The following is an 8,500-nucleotide window of genomic DNA, read 5'->3' on the forward strand; positions in this document are numbered from 1 at the left end:
CATCCTCAGTCCTCAGCCTCTCATCACCTTCCTCAAATTCAGCCTCTCATCACCATCCTCAGCCCAGAAGCCTCCCGTCACCTTTCTCCGTCCCCAGCCCCATCCTCAGTCCCCAGCCCCTTCATCTTCCTCCGTCCCCAAGCACCAATACCTTCCTCTGCTTACAGCCCCTCACCTTCTGCCCCTTCACCTTTCTCTGATTCCAGCCCGTCACCACCTGCCCCAGCCCACATAACATTCCTCTACCCCCAGCCTCCTTCACCTTTCTCAGCATCCAGCCCCTGTCACCTTCTTCCCCCAACCCCTGTCACCTTCCTCCGTCCCCAGCCCCATCCCTAACGGCAGCCGCAACTCCTTCCCGCCGCAGTGGCGCAGCCTGCCTGGCAGACACCCGTGGATCTGTCCACTTCTGCCAGGCAGGGACGACAGCGGCCACGTGACCCATGATGTTACGCCACGTTGCCGAGTTAAAGGTCATGCCTGACACGGGCTCAGCTGAGCCACCTGGAAGAGCCCAGCGCTGCCCGGGCTAGGCTACAAGGGACCTGGGGCTGGGCGGTGGCTATTGGTCCCGGCGGCTGCAGCTGGAACAGTGAGTCTGCCGTCCGTGGCCCCATCTTGTGCCTGTCTGGACCTCGGGGTCCAGTACAGGTGTCCCCTTAGTCCCCCCTGTCACCGGGCCTGTATGTGTGTGTGTGTGTGTATATATATATATATATATATATATATATATCAAAATAACGCCGGCACTCCACAAATAAATACACTGTACATGCCTGGGTGCCCTCTGATGGTCCCAATGGATCAAAGATATACATACAAATAACAGCGGCACTCACAGGACTTGTAAAGAAGACTCCAGACTCCCAAGGTCAAGTTCAACGTTTCAGTCAAACGACTTTTATCAAGAACCATAGAACAGTGAAAAAATACATACCTATATACCAGAAATACATCCCATAGTGACAAAAACATGCAGCCTGCCCAGCGTGCATACCGTATCTCCCTATGGACTGAACGAACAATTATCTTTCTCATGTTTTTTTTGAGAGAGATACTATTTGCGTAATTCGTCAGAGTCTATTGACCCTGCAATCACTTACTGGGCATTTATTACCCATTTCATGTTTTTCTCTCGTTGGTTCATCATCTGTCCAGCCTTTTTTTCTATGATAGTTTCTTTGCTTTTGTTGTTCTTCTTGACATCCTATTTTTTATTTCTTTTTCTCTGCTATGTCTTGTTTTCTTGATGGTATGTTCGGAGTGATCCAGGATCTAATTATCAGGATTGTATTCATTTCTGTTACGGTCATACTACACTGGATACGCCTTATACCGTCTGATCTTTGAAGCTAAGCAGTGTAGGCCAGTTTAGTACTTGGATGGGAGACCCCCAAGGAATACCTGGTTCTGTAACATACTGTGATCCACAGTCGGGCATCATCTGCTTCATCCATCATGTTTCTCTTGTTTCATTTATATTCATTAGTCTATTCTTATTCATTTTCTCTCATTCAGGTTATTTTTTTATTTCTATCTATAATTACAATTTTTTTCCCACAGCATGGACAGCGACCATTGTTATGGCATTTTTTTGTCTTGGATGTTTGGCACAGCTTGACTCATCAACAGTACTTTCGTTCAGTTTGGTAGAGTTTGATCCATCATTAGTTTTTTCGTACAGGTTCATTGCAGAGTGGAGTTACGGTACCAGATGTGTACATCCAGAGACATATATTTATATTCCAAGCTTGTCGTCCTGTTATTCATTAGTTTTTTGTATAGCCTTTATGACATCATGTGAATGTATTTGGATTTATTGTACATTTGTACTTTGTGCCGTATGTGTTTTATATGTTTAACACATGTAGATATTTCTCATTGGCACATACCTCATCCCAGATGTTACAGATTCTCTAGGTGTTCAAGCAACACAGGTTGAGAATTGGTTTGTATTCTTTGACTGCATATTTGTGTCTCCAGTACACATTATTTTTTCAGTATAATTTTCAGTATATATTTCATTTGCCACATGTTTTTTGGCTACATTAATTCATAAGTTAGAGCAGATTTTTCAGCAGCTAGATGTAGATGCATCCTTATTCTTGCACACTACATCATATTTGTGTTCTTACACATTTCATTTTTTATTTCATTTGATTTATTCCTTGTTTCTGTTTTAGTTTATTAACACCCACCCTCAACATCAAGTATATCATTGCACTGTATATTGTGACAGCCTGCCCTGGCACCCGATCCAAAACAGATAGACACACTGTTTATGTTTTTACCTTTATTGTCTTCGCTTGCTCGGATTTTGTTGCCAGGTATATATTTATTAGGCTTACTCAGCACATTTCAGCCACTGGTTATACGGTACATAGTTCACACTTACATTGTGGTCAGGTCTGCCTTTTTTGTTAGGGCAGCTGACGCACTGTTTTGTTTACTATCCCGGCTCGCGTGAGATAGGTCACATGATCGGCTGCATGACCGCAAGCTGTGTGCTCCGTTGTCATGGTGCATCACTACAACAGCAGTGCGCCCGACAGCCGAGTCATCTTTAGGAGGCGGGTCCCGTCTTGATGACGTCATTGGATCCGGCGGGAGACGCTGGGCAGGCTGCATGTTTTTGTCACTATGGGATGTATTTCTGGTATATAGGTATGTATTTTTTCACTGTTCTATGGTTCTTGTTAAAAGTCGTTTGACTGAAACGTTGAACTTGACCATGGGAGTCTAGAGTCTTCTTTACAAGTCCTGTGAGTGCCGCTGTTATTTGTATGTATATATATATATATATATATATATAGCAACAGAACCAAAAAGTTTACCCTTCAGGATAAACCAAGGAACCAGCACACCACCATGTATGTATCAAACAAGCATATTTAATAGAAAAAATTTGATAAAAAAGCCATCATCAAAAATTTTTTTTCATAAAGTACTCATCCATAACTGGAAGCTGCAGTTAGAGTATAAAGCGATGAGGATCAGCCATCCCAACGGGCCGTTTCGGCACATATAGCCTTTTTCAAGGGTCAGCCATAAGAAAGTACTGCATAATGAGGCTTAATATAGCATGAGAAATCAACACACATCGTACTCACCTGTCCATGCGCGCGCGATCGCCAAGCACCAACACCTGGAGACATCACCCACCGGGAACCAATGTGCACACCATTGTTTCCGGAGGACTCACTAAAGGTTCCGCCAACCCGGAAGTGACGCGACGCGAACGCCGTTTGTCAACATCCGGTCAGCCGGAACCCCGTGTTACCAACAACAGAAACAAGGGAAGTGTCCAGGCTCACTCAGGGGGGAGCCAACAGGTCGTCAAGACGACAGCACGTACACAAACAGACAACATATAACACAAGAAAAACGCATGAGGTATAAGTTCCCAAAATCGAATCCATCTAGGGGATGTGTATCATAACCAGAGGATATAATTGTTACTAGCTAAATAAATGTATATTAATAAAGACATTAGCACATTATGAGCTATTCAGCCATTAAAACTATATGACCAATCATTATAGCTAATTTAGAAAAAATCTCATTCTGGCTTAACAAGAGATATCGATCAGATATATAAAGGGTTAAACATACATACCTACATTGCCGAAAAAAATAGAAAAAATAAACATGAAACTAAGAGAATAATCATAAACAAAACAACAATAACATTGAGCCAATATCTAATAGTGAAAACGCCATCAATAATATAGATTAAAGTAGCCAAAAATATATGCTAACTTCATAATGCTCAAAGATTTGTACAAAGACGCCAAAAATTTTTCATAAAGGACATATAACGATACATCAAAAAAGAAATAATTCAAATAAACGGCGTAAATAGTAATTCCTCATTGAGGCCAGCTGGAGACATTGCATTAAGTTTATAAATCCATTCGCATTCGCGTTGTAACAATAAGCGATGTCTATCACCCCCTCTTCGTGAGGGTGGTATATGGTCCACTGGCATAAATCTGAAGTCCTTGATCATATGTCCACAAGTAAAAAAATGCTTGGCCACAGGTGGTGTGCTAGTATCAATATTAATAGTGGCTTTTTTTATAGAACATCTGTGCATCCCAATTCTTTCCTTCAGCATACGCATTGTTTTACCCACATACACTTTCTTGCATGGGCACAGTATTACATATATGACATATTTGGTTTCACATGTCATACGATGTTTCAAATGAAATGTCCTGCCCGTAATGGGATGACAAAATTTGTTTCCAGTTAGTAAATAACGACAATTCACACATTTGGCACATTTGTATGCCCCAATTTGTAAGGACAACCAGTTAGAATTAGTACTGACCCCTGGGCTAATATCAGAGTAGACAAGACGTTCTTTTAAATTACGGCTTCTATAGCAAAACAACGGGGGATGAAGACAATCTTTCCCAATAATTGGATCGGCCTGTAAAATATGCCAATACTTTAGTACAGTTTTGCGGATGAAGCCAGAAGATAATGAGTAAGTCATGGGAAATAATAACCTGTCTACCACCTCTTTTTTCGGTTTAGTAGTTAACAGGTCCTCACGTTTAAGAACCATGCATTTGTCAATTGCTTCATTAACTTCACGTCTATTATATCCTCTCTGTATGAATTTGTGTCCCATTTCCTGAAGTGCCATAGGAAGATCCTCATTATGGGAAGTAATCCTTACAACCCTCAACAGTTGTGAGTAAGGGAGACCCCTTTTAAGAGCAGGGGGATGAAAACTGTTGGCACACAGAAGCGTGTTTTTATCAGTCGGTTTCCTAAACAATGAGGTCTTCAATTTATTGTCAGTGATGGAAACTAAAACATCCAAAAATTCAATGCTGGTGGAACTCCATTTATATGTGAACTTGATCAAGGTTTCCTTCTGATTAAGGCCTTCAATGAAGCATTCTAATTGCACTGAGTTACCCGTCCATATCAAAAACAAATCATCAATGAAACGAAAATAACATGCAATAAATTTTGAAAAAATGGGATCAGCGGTAATGTGGGTGGTCTCAAAAATATACATGTATAAGTTGGCGTAAGCCGGGGCCATGTTTGACCCCATGGCAGTCCCTTTAAGTTGTAAATAAAAAGTATTGTTAAATAAAAAATAATTTTTATGCAAAATAACTTCCATTAACAATAATAAAAAATCAACCGGGGGACCATTATAACATGCGTTATTAGTGACCGCACGTCTCACCGCCTCCAAGCCCTTCTTGTGTTCTATATTGGTGTAAAGACTGGACACATCCAAGGACACCAGTAAACAGTCTTTGGGTAAATTACCAAATTGTTTTAGTTTGAGCAAAAAATCTGTAGTATCTTTAAGATAATGTGGTGTTGTTTGCACAACAGATTGTAGATGAAAATCACAGAATTGTGACAGGGGTTGACTAAGAGAGCCTTGCGAAGAGATTATAGGCCTACCAGGAGGGGCCACAGGAGATTTATGTATTTTTGGTAGTGTATAGAAGAGTGGGATAATTGGGTGATCTTGAATCAGAAACTTTACCGTAGGTACATCCAGCCAATTATTGTTAAAGCCAAGTTGGATGATAGCATCAATTTCACGTTTATAAATATTAGTTGGATCAAAGTCTAATTTCTTGTAACAAGAAGTATCAGCCAATTGGCTTAATGCTTCATTAATATAGTACATTTTATCTAATATTACCACACCCCCGCCCTTATCGGCAGGGCGAATGATGATATCAGAATTGTTTTTTAATGAAGTAATAGCCTCAATTAAATTTTTATCGAGATTTTGATAATGTTTATGTTTACATTTAATGACGGGCAACATTTCTTTTTTAACCAGTCTACTGAATGTTTCTATCGAGGCATTGTTAGATGGAGGATCGAATGTACTTTTAGATCTAAAAGGAGTGTTCTTGGTCCTGACGCTATCATGTAAAGATAATTTATTGAAATGGTCTTTTAGCCTAAGTTGTCTCTGAAATTGATAAAATTCAGTTTCCCATTTAAACTCCGTTTGTCTATAGGTCTGAACAAATGATAATCCTTTTGATAAGACAGTGTGTTCAACTTCTGTTAATCTATAATTAGACAAGTTAAAAATGACTATCTCCTGTTGCCCTTCTTTCATTTTTCTTGAAGTCTTTTTGTGCTTGATGCCCCCTCTCCTTGTGGGTCTCTTAGTAATTTGTTTTTGCTCCGGGTATGTGTACTTTCCCCTAAAAAAAGACCTCTAGAAGAAGAAGAGTGATCCGAATCACTCATAGAATTATGTGAATCCAAATCAGAAAAAGCTGTATTAACTCTTTTTCTGTCATACTGGCCACCTCTCCAGACTCTTCTCGAACTTTGGTTCAATAACCACGGATATACCCGTAGTTCTTTATAGTCATCCCTCACTTTTCTGTATTTATTTTTTTTAAATCTCAAAAGATCTGTTTTAAAATTAGTGATATTCTCACTTAATTTAGCCAACCAATCTGTACTAGTGTCCTTGGATAATGTCTCAGTCCCATTAGTTTCACATATAGTTATATCTTTTTTGACATTCTCAATATCCATATTGGCTTGTTGTATAACCAATATCATAAGGTCGAAACTACACTGGTTAAGGATTAAACACCATTGACGACAAAATTCCTTGTTGTTGCGACCAATTGTAGGTTGATTTTTTATTCTAAAGCCCCTGGGTATTAATTTATCTTTATGATACTGAGAAAGAGTTAATCCATGGAGTTCAAGTTCCACCAATCTTTTTTTCAGTTTAAATAAATCTTGATAAATGTCATTGGGGCTATCCTCATCAAATGCCAATTGGTCTGTATCAACAAAAAGAATTTTGGAAATGTCTTTATCCAAAAACCGTTTAGTACCAGTGATGTCGCCTATATCTGACTCCATGTTTACAAACACAAGTATATGTCGAAAAAATACAATGAAGTATAACAAAACAAAACAAAAAAATATTATTTTCACAAAACTAACAAAAAAACAGTCCATAAAAAATTGTGGTGCAAACTGTAAGCCAAAAAAGATTTTTGGTAAACGTACATCCAAGTTTCAGAACGCACACACTTTTAAATATATTTGTGGGTGCCAGGTAATCATAAGTCCAGCAACAGAACCAAAAAGTTTACCCTTCAGGATAAACCAAGGAACCAGCACACCACCATGTATGTATCAAACAAGCATATTTAATAGAAAAAATTTGATAAAAAAGCCATCATCAAAAAATTTTTTTCATAAAGTACTCATCCATAACTGGAAGCTGCAGTTAGAGTATAAAGCGATGAGGATCAGCCATCCCAACGGGCCGTTTCGGCACATATAGCCTTTTTCAAGGGTCAGCCATAAGAAAGTACTGCATAATGAGGCTTAATATAGCATGAGAAATCAACACACATCGTACTCACCTGTCCATGCGCGCGCGATCGCCAAGCACCAACATGAGACCAATATGATTTCCAAAGTACGGGCCACACTTTTATCCGTGGCTGGCGTCTTCCCCGGTATCAAATACCTGAATCCAGTTCGGGAAGCAATCTGGAAAAAAAAACAGAGAGAGGGGGGCGCCACATCGTGCATCAAATTGATAAAATGTATTTGTAATTCAAACACAGTCTGAGGTAGCGTGTGTACCAGAACATGCGGCTATGACCATCGCTGGTATAACAAGCATAAACAATGGAAGTATTCACCCGGTCGGTGTCCCGAACATCTCCAGGAACTCCTTCCGTGGTAACTTCTCAGCAGAATCATCGAATCACCAAGTCACTGCCCTACACATTTCGTCATCGGACTGCGTCAGAGGCTGGCTGGTGATCAATGGAGCACATTTAAATAGGGCTGGTGGGCTAATAGTTTCAGATGTTTTCATTTTAGCACCTGCAACTTTTAACTTATCATTCACATAGGTAACAAGTTTACATGAAAAAGTGCTGGTGTTTACACTGTTACAATAATAAAACATCATACATTCAATAAATTACATACAATGTGTCTATTGCTAGCATACTAATTTACAATATATACTAGCTACTATAAGAAACAAATACTTAAATATCAACATTTAAATAAATTTAATAAACTGATCATTCCATTTGTGCAAATTGCCGCAGCTGCGGCTTTTTTTTTTTTTAAACAAGTTTATTTTTGATTTTACAAAAATAAAATAGTACAACTATATGTGCATAGGCAAAGAGAAGAGTATTTGGAATATACAGAAATACAGAATAGCATGGTATCTTATTGACACACATCAACAAACTAATCCTAAAAATATGGTATAGAAAAATAAAAACTATTATATATCAAAACACATATTAGACTAGATCGGATATAACAATACAAAATATATGATTTTAAGAAAATATAAGTGCGAAACAGAATCACTTAGGAGAGAGAAGGAGAAAATAGAGAAAGAGGAAAAGGAAAAAGAAGGGGAAGAATATGTTGGAGGGGGGAGCAGGGGAAGTAGGGAGGAGACCGTGTTCAGGTTTATATTGTATAGTGG

At 39.1% G+C, this 8,500-nt stretch overlaps 1 pseudogene; it reads left to right on the top strand.

Moving 5' to 3' along the window:
• Window positions 1–1,301: 1,301 nt before the first annotated feature.
• LOC148510697 (5S ribosomal RNA) lies at window positions 1,302–1,419 on the top strand (annotated as a pseudogene).
• Window positions 1,420–8,500: the final 7,081 nt, after the last annotated feature.

The sequence above is a fragment of the Taudactylus pleione genome, unplaced genomic scaffold, assembly GCF_031769625.1.
Source record: "Taudactylus pleione unplaced genomic scaffold, aTauple2 ptg000313l, whole genome shotgun sequence".
In the NCBI taxonomy this organism is placed as follows: Eukaryota; Metazoa; Chordata; class Amphibia; order Anura; family Myobatrachidae; genus Taudactylus; species Taudactylus pleione.